We start from the raw sequence: 16,629 nt of genomic DNA on the forward strand, positions 1-16,629 counted from the left end.
TTTCTTTTTCTCTCTTTTCCTTCCTTCCCTTTCTTCTCTCTCTCTCTTTCTCTCTCTCTCCCTCTCTCTCTCTGTGTCTCTCCCTCTCTCTTTCTTCCTTCCTTTCTTTCTTCAAACTTGCAAGTAATCAGGCCAAGATTTAACTTCATTCACTGATGTTTATATAATAGATAGAGTTCTGGGCCTAGAGTCAGGAAGACCCAAGATTAAATCTGGCCTTACTAGCAGTGTGACCCTGGGCAAGTCATTTAATCCTGTTTTCCTCAGTTTCCTCATCCATAAAATAAGTCAGAGAAGGATTTGGCAAATCGTTCCAGCATCTTTATCAAGAAAACCCAAGTGGGGTCACTGAGAGTATGACACAACTAAAACCCTTTGACTCCAGACTCAGTGGCTAGATAGGCCAAACAGAGAACACTGCCCATCTATCTCTCCCAGTGACTTCATGGTCAAGTGGGAAGACCTCTGAATGTGGAGACCCAGGACTCGAGTCCCAATTATGCTACCTGACAGATTTATCAGACTTAAGAGGTCGAAAGAATCTTATAGATCATCTAAACCAAGGGTTCTTTTCTGGGGTCCTTGATTTGTTTTTAATATTTTGATATCAGTGTTTCCATAAAATTGGTTTCCTTTACAATCCTATTTTTAAAAATGCTTTTAGAAACATGGTTTGGGGAAGGGTTCAGAAGACTTCACCAGACCTGAGCTTGAATCCAACTCCAAATAGAGCACATGTTCTTTCCCTACACCGCCCCCCACCCCAGACTCACCTAACTGTGTGTCCTAGAAGATGGCATCTCCTGGCACTCCCTGTAACTCAGTCCCTTCCTCTCTACAGTGAGAGTGATGGCATCCTGTGTACTCCCTGCCTCCCCATTCTGATGTTCAAAAGACCTCATGAATCTGATAGTGCTTTCTGCCCCATGAAAGGTTGTGAACATGTACAAGATTGCTAATACATGACCCATGAATTATATAAGAACCCCAGGTTTGAGGTAACCCCACTTTTCATGCCAGTCTTTGCTGTCCACACTAACCACTTATGAACGGAAGTTCAGTCCCGGAATTCGAGCCCAACACAGTCACAGCCTCTCCAGACAAAGGCTTTCATTCTTCTGTGGTTTTTCTGAGGCTGTCGAAACGATCGTGTTTCTCGCTTTGGGCTGGGCTGCTCCTTTTAGAATTTTTGTTTTGCCTCTTTTCCCCCTCTTGTAACCCTATAAAGAGTCGAATTGGAAACCAGAGCTGTGGCTCTGTGGCCCTGGAAAATCTCCCAGACTACGACAGGGAGGCTTTATCAAAGGAAGCCGAAAAGGGACATTGACCAACAAATCCACCAATTAAACAAGTTTTGCCCCGAGAAACATGAAATTGCTTCAAAGGAGTTTTGTGGAAAATGAGCAAATTAATGTGGAAAACATGCTGGCGGCAGTATTCACCAAAATCCCAATCCCCAGTGAAGAAGCATTGTGACAAAGTAGAAAGAACTTTTTGAAAGCCAGAGTGTTCTGGGTTCAAAACTCGGTTGGCTCCCTGCTACCTGTGTGATCTCGGATGAATCCCAATTTCTTTAGTTTCTTTATCTATAAAGTGACAGAACTGGGCTAGATGATTTTCTTAGATTCCTTATAAACCTAAACTCTTGTGAAGGTACTGCAGGAAGAGATTACAAATATCCAAAGGCCGCCATTCCTGCCTGAATGGAAATCAAGCTAATTTTATTTTTAATTTATGGCAAAATTCTTTATTTTAGCATAGCGTATGATAGTATAATTCATCTTATTCTTGTGGAAAAAGTAGAAAGCTATGGACTAGGAAAAGTAAAAAGATATGGACTAGAAAAAAAAAAACATTAGATGGATTTGGAATTGATGAGAGAGCTGGAAGCAAAGAGGATTTGTTAATGAGTTGATGTCAGCTTGGCGGGGGGTCTCCAGGAGAGTGTACCAGGGATCTGTGCTTGGCCCTAAACTGTTTAACATTTTTTATCCTTCCCTTGGATCAGGGTAGAGATGGCAAGCTAATCAAATGTCCAGATAACTTCCAGACTTTGGAGAAATAGCTATCACTCTGCATGATCAAGTCAGGATCCAGAAAAGATCATGAGAGATAGAACATTGGACAGAATCCAGAGATGGGCAAGGGATTAGACCTGAGATATCATTCTATGGAGAACTCTCACTGAGGAAATTCCCTCTGGCAATGCAGGTCAACACCTCAGCAACTTAAAGTCACAGAGTTGCCTGGGGGCACTGAGATTGTAAATCACTTGCCCAGGGATTACACCTTGGGTCCCAGGAAGGACTTTGAACTCAGGTCTTCCAGACTCCAGCCCAGCGTTTTATGGTACTGATATCCAACTGTTTCTAAAACCATTTAGATTAAATTTAAAAAGAAAAGCAACAACAAAATAGTCTTAACTCTTAGATTTAAAAATAAAGTTTACAATGAAAGGATGGGGAAAGTATCGTTAGGCAACAATTGGTCTGACAAGGGTTTCAGTGAGTAGCTTCTTCAATCTGATTCATCAGTGTGAGATGACAGACAGTCAGCATTTATTAAGTGCTTACCGTGTCCTGGCCACTCTGCCTCAAGAAGCTCACAGAGAAAGACAACATACAAATAACTGTATGCAAACACATCTACCCTGAAGATATTGTAGATAACCTTCCATTTACACTATAGAAACACACATATATGTGTGGTGTGTGAGTTTATGTGTATGTGTGTGTATGTGTGTGAGTGTGTGTGTCTACCTAATTGTTTGAGTCTTGTCTTCCCCATTAGGATTTAAATTTCTTATGGGCAGGGATTGTGTTTTGTTTTGTTTTTTTAGGGAGGATGACCTCTCTGGGCTTGGCACATAGTAAGCCCTTAATAAATGCTTGTTGATTGACTGGAAACCTCAGAAACTTTCTAGTCCAATGCATAGCTCAACAACAACAACAACAAAAATCTCCTTTTTAACACATGCTTATGTCCCCCAAGACATACTCTATCCCCCTGATAGAACACAAGCTCCCTAAGAGCAGTAACTATTTCATTTTTATCTTTGTATTCCCAATGCTCAATACACAATACCCGGAACACAGAAGGTGCTTCATAAAAGTTAACTAATTCCTGACAAGTGGTCATCAAATCACCCATCCTACATCAAGACTGCCCATTCCACTTATAAGCTGCTCTTTCAAGAAGCTTTTATATAAGCTCACACTCACACTCACATTGGGCTGACTTTTGCCATCCTATAACTTACATTCATTGGTCCCAGAACTGCCATCCAGGGGTAAAGAAGAGAATTCTGGCTCCTTTTTTCACATGGCAACCCATCGCACATTTGAAGACAGCTAGCATGTTGTTTATGGCCAAATCCTTCCCTCTCCATGCTGAATATTTGTGGTTCTCCCAAATGACCTCAGCAATGCCTGATTTCTGGCTTGTCTATGTATGTTCAGGCTAGAATGGGACCCAGAAAGACATTCTCTAATCCTCTAGATCCAGGCTATCTCTGGGGCTTAGAAGAATTGGGATCCTTGGGCTTGCATCTTTACAACAGAAAACTCTATTCAATTTCTTACCCCCAACTTCTGTTGACTTCTGTCCAGTGTTCATCTGTGAAACGGTTTAGGACCAGAGAGCCGAGAGACAATTGAATGGCTTCTGGGCACTTCTCCAATAACTTTTGGAATCTCTGCACTTCTTTCCATGTCCTCATTTATCTGTTTTGATAGTGCAGTGTATTTAGGGTAAAGAGCTTTAGATATCCAACTAAAATTAGTCTTTCCTTTCCTTTTGACTTTATCACGCTTTTTTTTTTCTCTTTTAACAAGTTTGAGGCATGAAAGCTCTTTATCAAGTTGAACATCAGGGAGTTATTCTAGCTATCAACAGCTGCTATCATTACTTGTGCATTAATTAATTTATTGATTCATTTATGAAACATGTATCAGGCTTAACTGTGAGAAATCCTAGCATTGTTTATTTAAGACAAGTACACAGGAATATGAGGGAGGAAGGAAAGGGAACAAACATTTATTAAGTGCCTTCTATGTACTAAATGCTCTAGAAATATTACCTCATTTGATGAAATGAATACTACAAAAAAATTTAAAAAACCAACATGGAAAGATGAGTATTTGAAGTGTGTCAGAAACCACAACTTGTATTCTTGTCTCAGGGCCATCCCTGATAAAATGGAGTAATTCAAGTTTGTCTGTGCCAATATAATAAAAATTATGGTACTATCAAAATTAATTTACAACTTTATTGTTATACCACCCAAACAACCAAGGGAAGATTTTATGGAGATAAATAAAATTAATTTGAAGGGGGGGGAAAGCCTCTATTCCCAAGAGAAAGAATAAAGAAAAACAGGAAGGAGAGGAGGCATAGAATTAGGAGACATCAAACTAAATTACAAAATAGTGACCATCTAAATGATTTTGTGCTGCTATAAATAATGGAATGAAAAAAGCAAGAGTTAAAAAAAAACACAGCAAATAGTAGCCTCCTTCTAAAAAAAAATAATTACAAGATGTGATTTGCTAGGGGCGGCCAGGTGGCTCAGTGAGTAAGAGCACCGGCCCCAGTGTTGGGATGACCTGGGGATCAAATCTGGGCTCAGATACTTAGCGCCACACCCAGAAATAACTGGCCATGTAACCTTGAGCAAGTTACTTAACACCGATTGCTTGAAAAAAAAAAAAAGAATATGATTTGCTTTGGGGGAGGATTTTCTACTTGACCAAAATTTCCAGCAAATCCTGGAAAAGTTTTCCAGAAATTAAATTTAGATTTTCATGTTACAAAATATACCCTAATAAACACCAAGGATTTTCAGGAGTGAAATATGTAGTATCATGTAAAAATAAGAAGAATGAAAAGACATTTACAATTATGTCTTAAGGAGAATTCTTAATCAAACAAGGGACAGAGATGATTAAAGACAAAATAGAAAATTTCAGGTACATAAAAATTCTTAAAATTTTAAACCACACAAAATCATTATGGATACTATTCAAGAGAAACCATCAAATGAAAAATATTTTTGTAAATGTCACTATAAGAATCTGATATTCCAAGATATTCAAGGAATTGCCACAGGTTCCCACACTTTTCCAAAGTCTTGGTGTAATTTTAAGCTTATGTAACCTAAACTGTAACTAAGACTTAGGGAATCTCTCCTTTCAGGGAACCGCAAGAATTATACTTTAATAGATAAGTTGTCAAAGGCTATGAACAGTTTTTTTTATAAGAGTTTCACATTACCAATGTACATAAGAAACATACTCTAAGTTGGTCATAAAAGGAGAAATGAATATTTATTTAAAATGCTCAGGTTTTGCCCCATAGCCAGAAAATTAGAAAAGATGCTAAAATATGGAAACAGAGGTGGAGAATTTCTGTGAAGACACATGCATATACACTCTCTAAAACCTAGTTGGTGGAGCTGCAAATTGACTTCTCTTGTTCTGCAAAACAATTCAGGACCATAAAGCAAAAGGCACTAAACTGTTCATACACTTGATTATACATCCCAAAGAAGTAAATAGCAGGTAGAATCCAATATACCTTTTCATTATTTCTCTGTGTCTCTGTCTACTTGTCTATGTCTCTGTCCATCTGTCTCTCTATCAAATGATTTATGTATCTATCCACTATCTATCTATTATCTATCCAGACATGTTTATATCTATCTAGCCATCATCTATCTAATCAATCAATCTACCCATATGGACATGTTTGCATCTATCTATACATCATCTATCTGTCTATCTGTCTATCTGTCTATCTATCTATCTATCTATCTATCTATCTATCTATCTATCAATCTACCATCTTATGCACAGAAACATTTTTTGTCATAAAAAGGAACTGGGAATGACAAGGGTTTTTATCACCTGGGGAATGTCTTGATCAAATATTGATTTACAAAAGCAATGGATTATTACTGTATCAAGACAAATGAGGAACTGAGGGATTTGGAGAAGCATAAGAAGATTTGTATAATCTTACGCAAAATGTAATAAACAGAACTAGAAAAATATATTTAACAAATAATGTAATTGTTATTATTACAACAATAGCAACACTAAAAGGCAGATGAGAGCATTATGATAACAAACCCTAGTTCTTTTTTTTTTTTTTGCTTTTTGGAGGGCAATTGGGGTTAAGTGACTTGCCCAAGGTCCTCCTGACTCCAGGGCCGGTGCTCTATTCACTATGCCACCTAGCCACACGCAGATCCTATTTCTTAAGAACAGACAAGAAATTTTCCTGAAAGAAAACTGAAGAAATGTAATCATTTAGGCACCTACTGGCTGAGAGATAACATTTACAAAACATCATCATCAGAGCTGACAAAGATATATAGATATGTGTATGTATATATACATACACATATATGTGATGGCTTTGAGAATGATGATATTCATGTAGATGTTATTTATAAAGTTATATAAATATACATGTATATGTATATACGTATTTTCTATGTATATGTATAATATACACAAATGTGTGTGTGCACAACTAGGCATTGCAGTAGATAAAAGCACTTGTTCTGAAGTCAAAAGACCTGAGTTCAGATCCTTCTTCAGACACTACCTGAGTGGCACCCTGGTCAAGTCACTTAATCTCTGTCTGCCTCAGTTTCCTTATTTATAAAATGCAGAAAATAATAGCGCCTACTTCCCAGGGCTGCTGTGAGGATCAAATGAGATAATATTTGTAAAGTGCTTCAATCCTGAAACACTGTGCAAAGGCAAATGCTACTATTATAACAAGCCTGTGGAAAAGGTCTATCTCCATTGCATAAAGGCCATGAAAAGTTAAGTGACTTGCCCAGGGTCACACAGCTACCAAGTACTGAAATTCAGGTCTTCCCAACTCCAGGTCCAGCATTCTATTTACTGCAGCACTTCACTGCCTATATAAATGCCAACCAGTATTTATTAATCCCTTACTGTGTGCCAGGGAGTAGGCTAAGTGGGAAGGATATAAAAGAAGGCAGAAACACAGTTCCTGATCTGAAGGACCTCGACACTCTGATGGGTGAAACGGAACACAAAAATTCCACATACAAGATCTATACAGTAGAGATGGAAAGGAATCTCTGAAGAGGGTACTAGCAGTGATTAAGTGAGGCAACATGCCCAATTTACATATATGAGATGAAAAGGGAATACATGGAGAGGAAAGGGGAAGGTGGGAACAGCAGAGGGTAGACTGGGGCAGAAGAGATGTCCTGAAAAAGTGAGAGTTTTACGTGAGTCTTGGTAGAGTTGAGGAGTGGTGCATCCTAAGCATGAGAGACAGCTAATTGAAAGGCACAGGAATGGGAAATGGAACATACCAAGTGCAGAATAGCAAGGAGGCTATTGTTTTCAGATTGTAGATGATGAAGGAGGGAGTAAAGGGAAAGAATATTGGAAAGATAGGAATGGGCTAGGTTGGAGGGACTTTAGAATCCAAATGAGGTTTTTTGTGTTGAATACTGGAGGTGAGCAGTTGCTGCTTAAATTTACTGAGTAGAGGGATAACTCTTTCTTGGACCAAAGTCTCCTGATGCAGAAAAGAACTTGGGAGGGGAATGCAAGAACCATCTAGGAAGGTTCAAAAATTGGAATGGGTTTTGTGGGTTGAGTTTTCTTCCTTCCTTCCTCCCTCTCTCTCTCCCTCTCTTCATTTCCCCTTGCTTTAGTGATTTATCACTTTCCCTGGGCAATTTCTGGGACATTTCAGAAGAACAATTAAGCTTGCACTGATGACTTGGTCCAGTATACCAGGGTCAAAAGAGGAAATATTTTCAGCATTCTGGTGGTTGGAGAAGTGAGCCTTTCCAAAGGCCCAGAGCCACTCAGAGGAATTGCCTGAAATGGAGACAGAAGGAAATACAAAAAATCTCCCTCCTCGGGTTGGATGCTCTTTCTGGATGGTGATCTCAGGCCCATGCTTCTAGCACACTTGCTGTTTGCTTGCAAAATCGAAGGTCTTCTAAGGGGAGAAATGAGCTGCTTTTATGAAAGGCCTTCTGCATGACTGGGGAGAATGGTAACTTTCTCCTTAAAGACTCCTTGCTATTCCATTGCCTAAACCCACTACTGGGTCAGAGTTCCAAGGTAGAGATGAATGCTTTCAGTCACAAGGGAACAGGGACACTGAGAACAGCATCACTGTGACTGCAAGGGATCAGTGACCCTTACGGAGTAAGTACCGTGTTTCCCCGATAATAAGACCTATCCCGAAAATAAGCCCTCCCCTTACTGTGTAAGATTCCTCTAAAATAAGCCCTCCCCGAAAATAAGCCCTATTGAGATTGCTACTGTAGTGAAGTGATCCCCTGCGCTACACGCTACATTACGGTACCCTCTGTATGCACCGCCCCCTCCGGGTGAAACGCACACCGCACTCCGAGCTGCATCCAATCAGCTGCAGCAGTGAGCGCGTCATCCTGTTCTTCCCCAGTGATTTGCTTGCTAGCGCCATTGACAGCAGTGCCGCGGAGGAGAGCTGAGGCAGGACAACATAAAAACCCGGTATGTAAGCGGGAGTGAGGGGGCATGATGGAGGATAAAAAGGGCATGATGGAGGAAAAAAGAAGAACTCAGGGGGCATGATGGAATGAAAAGAAGGACTGATGGTCATAATTTTATTATTCTGTCTGTTTTGACGCCCAGACATGAGTACAAAAAGGAAGAGCTATGCTGTTGAGTATAAGAAAGCAATTGTAGAGGAGTCACATGGCAAGAATCTTGCAGTTTTCTGTAAAGAAAAACTTTTGGATCTTCGAATGGTCAGAAAATGGGGAGCAGATTATAATAACCTCAATCAACAGGTGGATGAGGGAAAAGGGAAAAAGCGCAGGTCTAGATCAGGTCGGCAGCCCTTATATCCTGACTTGGAGATCCTCATTGGTGAATGGATTCCTGACAGGAGAGCAAAGGCCTTGGTTGTGCGCAGGGCTGATACGGTATTCAAGCATTTGCCCTTTCAATGGCACCAGAGTTTGAAATGATCTCAGAAGGATTCAAAGCATCATAACACTGATTGGACGGTTTCCTTCAATGGTATGAACTGTCCCTAAGAAGATCAACAACACTGTTTAAGCTGGAAGATGCTGAAGTTATTAAACGTGCACTTGCATTCAAGTCCTTTATTGATAGGATCGATATTTCCAAGTACCAAACCTGCAATATGATTGCTATGGATGAAACTGCAGTGTTTATGGGACAAGGATCTCAAACAACAATTCATCACAGGGGTGCAACGTCAATCTACATTCCCACCACTGGCTATGAAAGTGCACGGGTCACCTGTGTTTTGGCAATTCGTTTGGATGGAAAGAAAGCCACACCTCTAATCATCAGTAAGGGCAAGAAAGATAAGATTGAACGTGTATCTGGCATTTACGTTCTTGAAACCGAAAAAGCCTGGTGTACACAAGCCGTTATAAGAAAGTAGGTTGATTTAATGCTGCCACTTGTTATGCGAGGTAACCAAAGAGGTCTGATAGTCTGGGATTTAGCCAGCACTCACCACGCTAAAGAAATGAAGAACTTCCTTGCAGAGAGAAGAATAGATCAAGTAATGATTCCTGCAGGAATGACTGCCTATGTCCAGACCCTTGATATTGCAGTAAACAAGCCATTCAAGGACCATTTGCGCATGGAAGTCAATGACTACATTGAAAATAGAATGGAAAGAAATCAGCGTGGAAACTTTGTGAAGCCCTGTCTGCAAGAAGTCATGATTGGGTGAAGAAGTCATGGGATAAAATTACTGACAGCTGTGTCACCAAGGCACTACGAGCAGGTTACCTGGACAAGACATATTCATTTAAAGAGAGCTATATTGCTGGACATGACAGATTGGGTTCACTTCTTCTGAAGGAAATGGAGGCGCAAGACATCCAGGACGGAATTCAGGGTATGGACACTTATGAAGATGTTGTTGAAGAAGATGACATGATCATTATTGAATAAAGGTACATTTTTTTGTTCACATTTACCTGTTTATTAAAATTGCTGTCAATGTTCATTAAAATAAGCCCTCCCCTGAAAATAAGCCCTCTGGTGTTTTTCTGTCCAAAAAAATTTAATAAGACAGTGTCTTATTATTGGGGAAACACGGAGAGCAGTGGCCACACTCCCCAGATCATAATACCTTGGAAGTACCCAAAACTTCCAAACCCACAGAACTAACTCTTAAAGAAGCAATGTGAAAAAAACTGAAGCTTGGGACACAGTTCTTATCCATATCCCAGGAAAAGCCCAACTTGAACATAAAGTTCAAAGTCAGGAAATAGCCTGAAGAAATGAGCAAACAATAAAAAAGGACCTGATCATAAAAATCTACTATGGAAGATTTAGACACAAGTTCAAAAGAACACAACAATGTTGAAATCCTCAAAGAAAAATATATGAATTGGACACAACTAAAACAAGAATTCCTAGAAGAGCTAAAAGTGGTTTTTAAAACTCAAATCAAAGTGGTAAAGGAAAAATTGGGAAGAGAAATGAGAGTGATGCAAGAAAATTATGAAAAGACATAACAGCTTAGTAAAAGAAACACCAAAAGATATTGAAGGAATGACACCTTAAAAAACAGAATTGTCCAAGTGGAAAAAAGAGGCACAAGAGCTCACTAAAGAAAGTAAGTCTTTAAAAGAATTGAGCAAAAGAAAATGAATGATTCCAGGAGATGTCAAGAAATAAAACAAACCAAAATAATTTAAAAATAGAAGAAAATGTGAAAGATCTCTTTCGAAAATAGATTGAGGAGAGACAATTTGAGAATTATTGGAGAGTCTGAAAGCTGTGATTAAAGAAAGAACCTAAATATTATTTTTCAAGAAATTATCAGGAAGACTGCTAATATCCTAGAACCAGAAGGTAAAATAGAAATGGAAAAATCTTCAATCACCTCCTGAAAGAGATTCCAATATGAAAACTCCCAGGATTATAATAACCAAATATTGCAAGCAGATAGAAAGAAACAATTCAAATAGAATGGAGTCATAGTCAAGATCACATATGATTTTATAGCTTACATGTTAAAGTAGTGGAGGAACATGATGTTCCAGAAGTCAAAGGAGCTAAGATTACAACCCAGGAGAACCTACCCAACAAAAGTGAATATAATCTTTCAAGGTGCAATGGGAATATAAATTTTTAAGATCTTCCCTGCCCCTAGGCTAAAGTGCACCTGGAGCCTGGGGTGGGAGGCTTGTTTTTCAGTAGATACTTCTTGATTGGCCAGTGAGTCAATAAGGTTGTTACATTCTCTGAGCCAGGAGAAGGCTTTATAAGCCCTGATGTGTAGCTTTGTTTTGGGGCTCACTTTGAGAAGTGTTCTGTGATTTGATCAGATGAAACTCTGGGAAGCTGTTGTCCAGAGTCCCCCAGCTTTGAAACCCAGATGTTGATTTGGTATGGATGTAATGGTTGAACAGTTTGGAAACTGTCTACTTGATCTGTTTCTCTGTCTTGATAATTCTGTCTGTATACTTTGAAGTTCAGGGTGCTGACCTTTTTCCCCTGAACTAAGTAAATGATACATATTTGACTGATTAAAGTAAGCTTGTTAACCCATTTTGAGTTGCTTTCCTTTAACAAAGCAGATCTAAGAACCTGTGGTGGCAGCGACCCTGGGGATGCTGGGGTGCTTGCTGCTACACAAGGGAAAAATGGATATTTAATGAAATAGAGGAATTTCAAGCATTCCTGGCTAGGGAAAAAACTGGAGATTAATAGAAAATTTGATTTTCAACATAAGACTCAAGAGAAACGCAAAAAAGTAAACATAAAATGTAAATCATAAGGGACTCAATAATGTTGAACTGTTTACATTCCCATATGGGAAGATGATACATGTAATTCCTAAGAACATTATCATTATTAGGACATTTAGAAGGTCTCTCTACATAGAGAGAGCACAGCATGACTCAATTACATTGGGATGATCTAAAGAAATGGGTGAGCAAGAAAAAGGAATGCACTGGGAGAAAGAGGAACAGAGAGGAAAATGAAGAATGTTATCTCGCTTAAAAGAGGTGCTCAAGGAAGAGTTTTTACAGCAGAGAGTGATATGGTGGGGGTGGGTGGGCAATGCTTGAACTTTGCCCTCATCTGAATTGGTTCAAAGAGGGAAGGATATAGATACACAATAAATTAGTTATAGAAATCTATCTTACCCGACAGGCAAGTAGGAGGAGGAGATAAGAAAAAGGAGGGGGTGATAAGAAGGAGGGTGGATTAAGGGAGACAGTGGTCAGAAGCAAAACAGATTTTTGAGGAGCAATGGGGTAAAAACAGAGAAAGGACAAACAGAAAAAATAGCATGAAGGGAAATGCCATAATTGTGAATGTGAATAGAATGATCCAACCATTTTGGAGAGCCATCTGGGATTATGCCCAACCAGCTACTTAACTTCTTATAACCTTTAACCTAGCAATACCATTATTAGATCTGTTACTAAAAATGATTAGAGGAAAAAAAAGAACCTCTATGTTCTAAAATGCTTATAGCATTTCTCTTTAAGGTGGCAAAGAACTGGAAATTCAAGGGAGGCCCATCAAGTGGTGAATGACTGAACAAATTGTGGTGTATGATTGTGATAGAATACTGTTATGCTATAAGAAATGATGAATGGGATGATTTTAGAAAAAAAAACTTAGGGAGATTTATATGAACTGATACAAAATGAAGTGGGGAGAATCAGGAAAACATACAGGAACAATAATATTGTAATCATGATCAACTGTGAAAGACTTAATTACTCTGATCAGTACAATGATCCAAGGCAATTCTCATGGCTTCATGATGAAAAAATGCTATACACCTCCAGAGAGAGAACTTATGAACTCTGAGCACATGTCAAAGCGCATTTTTTTGCTTTCTTTATTTTTCTTGCTTTGCTTTTGTTTTTATTGCAATGTGGCTGATATGGAAATATGTTTTGCATGACTTCACTCATGGGATAATTGATATTCTATTGTTTACCTTCTCAATGGGTAAGAGGGAAAGACATAATTTGGAACACAAAATTTATTTTAAAAAAACAATGCTAAAAATAAATTAAAATAGCTTAAAAAAATAAAAGAATGTCTGAGATCATGGACTCATACATAGATTTAAAGCTGAAAGGGACTTGACATGTTTCTAGTCTAACATCCTCATTTTACAGATGAGGAAACTGTGGTCCTAAGGGAATTGCCCAAAGTTACTCAAGTATTAATTAACAGAGGCAAGATTTGAACCCAGGTCTTTTGACCTTGATGGAGTAGGGTTTGTTTCCTTCTTTGTAAGAGTATTTTTTGTTTTCATTAAAAGGACCACTGAATGGGCATTGCCTCATTCAAAGTGAGAACTTGAAAAGACCTTAAGATAAAAGGGCCAAGTCCTCCCATTTCATCCTGGGCCATCTCCAATCATCTTGATCGATATCTGGCCCCTGGACCCAGGTGGTTCTGGAGGAGAAAGTGAGGCTGCTGACCTAGCACAGCTCTCCCTCTCAAATCACAGTCAATTGCAAGTCATGACATCATCTCCCTGATGTCACAGTCCTCTCTGAGAACAAAGGACAAACCACAACTGCAAGGGTATTTCCAGAACCTTTCAAAGTGCCTGGTACTTAGTAGGTCCCTTACAAATATTTGTTGACTGATTTACTGAAACAGCAGCTATGAACTATAAAGGAAGAGACACAGAGAAGGGTTACCCAGGACCCTGAAAGTTAGAAGAGTTGTTACGTGACTTCTCCTCTAGGTAACGGCTCCAACCTGCCCAAGTAGGTGCATGTGAGCTGAGCCTACAGACAGTGTTAGTTCTATTGCCAGGCTACAGTGCAGGTGCATTGTAGGGGCTCATCCATGAATTTTTAGGAGTGCCTCTTATATTGACACCCAAATAGAGGCAGCTAGGGAGTGCAGTGGAGAGAGCATCAGACCTGATGTTAGGAAGACCTGAGTTCAAATCTGGCCTCAGATACTTACTAGACATGTGACCCTAGGCAAGTCATTTAAGTGCTACCTGCACTTTCTTATCTGTAAAATGGGGATAATAACAGCACCTACTTCCTAGGGTTAAAATGATGATCAAATTAAATAATAATTGTAAAGCACTTAGCACAATGCATGACACATAGTATGTGCTACACAAATGTAATTCTTGTTATTATTATCATCAGGCAGCAATTCAACATGCAGTATGTTATCACTGGGATCCAGGAGAGGAAAAATAATATTTTTTGAACAAACAGTATTTCAAAGTGTTTTCTTTTACAAAGTCATACCAACTTCTGTGATATATTTTTATTGTTTGAATATGTAAAATATTTGAATATTTAAAACAATATATTTGTATGTATTTATTATATGTATTACTAAAGATAGGAGTAATCTTGCTATTATATCATCAGAGGACTGGTATTCAGCAATGCAGACAGAATCACAAGGAGTGTTCTCTGCTAAAAGAGTACCCCTACCAAAGAAATATAAAAAAAGAGTCAGGATACATCACAAAAGGCTATTGAAAATGTGAAATATTAATCAAGAGATCTGAAGAGAGTGACAAAACACTTTCTGTGTTCTGTAAATTATCTAAGGATTTCTAGACCTTCTACAATTCTTAGTAAAATGAGTCAGAAAATAATTGGTGCCTGATTAAGTTTCTTACTGAGGAGAACATACTTCATAGAGTTAAAATGATGCTATTTAAGAAGGAATTATCTGGAAATGAATTATTAGAATTAACTTGGAGGAAAAATCCAGTTGAAGTCCCCAAAATAAGCACAGGTGCTAATAAGTTTCTGCACATCATAATATATTATTATAACATCTCAACGGAACTATAGACACATTAGCCTACTTACTGATACTCTCATCTTTCTCTCTCACACTTTTGAACTATCTCCCCTATCCAGAATGCTCATTCTCCTCATATTTGCATCTTGTTTTCTCAACTTACAGAGAGATGTAAGGGTGTTAAAATATTGTCTGATCCAATCTCTTCATTTTATAGTTGAGACAGATGCTGCTGAGAGGCAGCATGGTAGATTGGATAGGATGCTGGACAGCTCAGACATTTACCAGATGGATGGATGGCCATATGCAAATCACTTGACCTCTATGCCTCAGTTTCCTCATTTATGGAATGAGAGGGTTGGAACTAATGGATTCTTAGATTCCTTCTAGCTCTGAGTCTCTGACTCCAGATTTGTCTGAAATCTCCAAGAGATTTAAAACCTAGTCTCTTGGCTCCAAATCCATTTTTCTTTCTATTAAGTGTAGCTCATTATTTAGACTTCTTAGTATGCAATAATACCAAGGAGGCAATAAAGAGAATCTGGGTTGGGTTAGGAGTGATGGTAGAACTATAGAGGAAGGCAAGCATGTAAGAGAAACTGTGAATGTGTAATCACCACGTGATTGTATCTGGGAAGGGAGAGAGAAGGAACAAATAGATTAACCCAAAGTTTTGAATTCGGAAGCCATGTTGAATGGTAGTACCATAGAAAAAGAAATAAGAAGGGGGATGCCATTAGTGCTGGGGAGGGGGAGGAGGGAATCACAGGACCACAGAACTATAGATTCAAAGCCAGAAGAAACAGGGGTAATTTAGTCCAATCCTCTCATTGTATGGCTGTATCCCAGGTCACAGATGAGAAATGGCAGAGCCAAGATTTGAACCCAGATCTTCTGACTCCAAAGCCTGCTCCCTTTCTTTTGTTTGAATTTCCATTGGGAAGCTTAGGGAGCAATGTAAGATGGGATTTTGGAGTCATTTGTATAGACAGGGTAGTGGAAAACATGGGGGTGAAAAAGATTGCCAAAATAGAATAAAGCAAGAGGGAGAAAAAGGCCAAGGGGAATCCTTGGGGGAATGCCCACGTCTAAGGGGGTGAGAAGATTAGACACCTTGGGAAGGAGGCAGAGAAGGAGGAGTTAATGAGGTGGGCATGGAGCCAAAAGAATCCAATATTTCTGAAGCCAAGGAAAAAGGAGTGAATGGAACAGGGGTGGGAGGCTAACAGTGTCATATGCTGCAGAAGGGTCAGGAAGACAAGGACTGCAGAAAGGCGAGAGGCGTTGGCGATGGCAAGGTCACTGGTGACCTTTGAGAGAGCAGCCTCAGCAGAGATGTGGGGGCAGAAGCCGGATTTACAAGGGGCTGAAGGGTGAGTGGGTAGTGAGGAAGTGGAGACATCCACTTCATTTTCCATCAGTTACTAACAGTCAGATGACTTTGGTGAATCGCCAAACGTCCTGCAGCTCACCCCGGTAGTGGGGGCTTGTGGCATGCGGCAGTGGTAGAAGCTACAGTTTGATGATCCTGCTATTTCTCCCCTCTCCTTGAGGCTCTCCCCAGGCCTGTCACAATTCTGAGCATGAATACTGGGAGAGCTTCAAAAGATTATCTATCTATCTATCTATCTATCTATCTATCTATCTATCTATCTATCTATCTATCTATCATCTATCTATCTATCTATCATCTATCTATCTATCCATCATCTATCTATTTATATCTATCTATCTATCTATCTATCTATCTATCTATCTATCTATCTATTATCTATTATCTATCTATCTATCTATCTATCTATCTATCATCTATCTATCTATC

General features: G+C 39.1%; 1 protein-coding gene and 1 long non-coding RNA gene across 9 annotated transcripts in view; both read right to left on the minus strand.

The window, feature by feature from the left end:
- LOC138164927 (FGGY carbohydrate kinase domain-containing protein-like) overlaps nucleotides 1-16,629 on the minus strand; it is a 544,546-nt gene that overhangs the window by 31,710 nt on the left and 496,207 nt on the right. The window lies entirely within an intron of this gene.
- The window catches only part of LOC138164929 (uncharacterized), a 53,945-nt gene that overhangs the window by 2,564 nt on the left and 34,752 nt on the right, over nucleotides 1-16,629 (minus strand). The gene's annotated exons all lie outside the window — the stretch shown is intronic.

The sequence above is a fragment of the Petaurus breviceps genome, unplaced genomic scaffold (genome assembly GCF_028583685.1).
Source record: "Petaurus breviceps papuanus isolate PSGF00001 unplaced genomic scaffold, PetGlider_PUasm1.0 207, whole genome shotgun sequence".
NCBI lineage: Eukaryota > Metazoa > Chordata > Mammalia > Diprotodontia > Petauridae > Petaurus > Petaurus breviceps.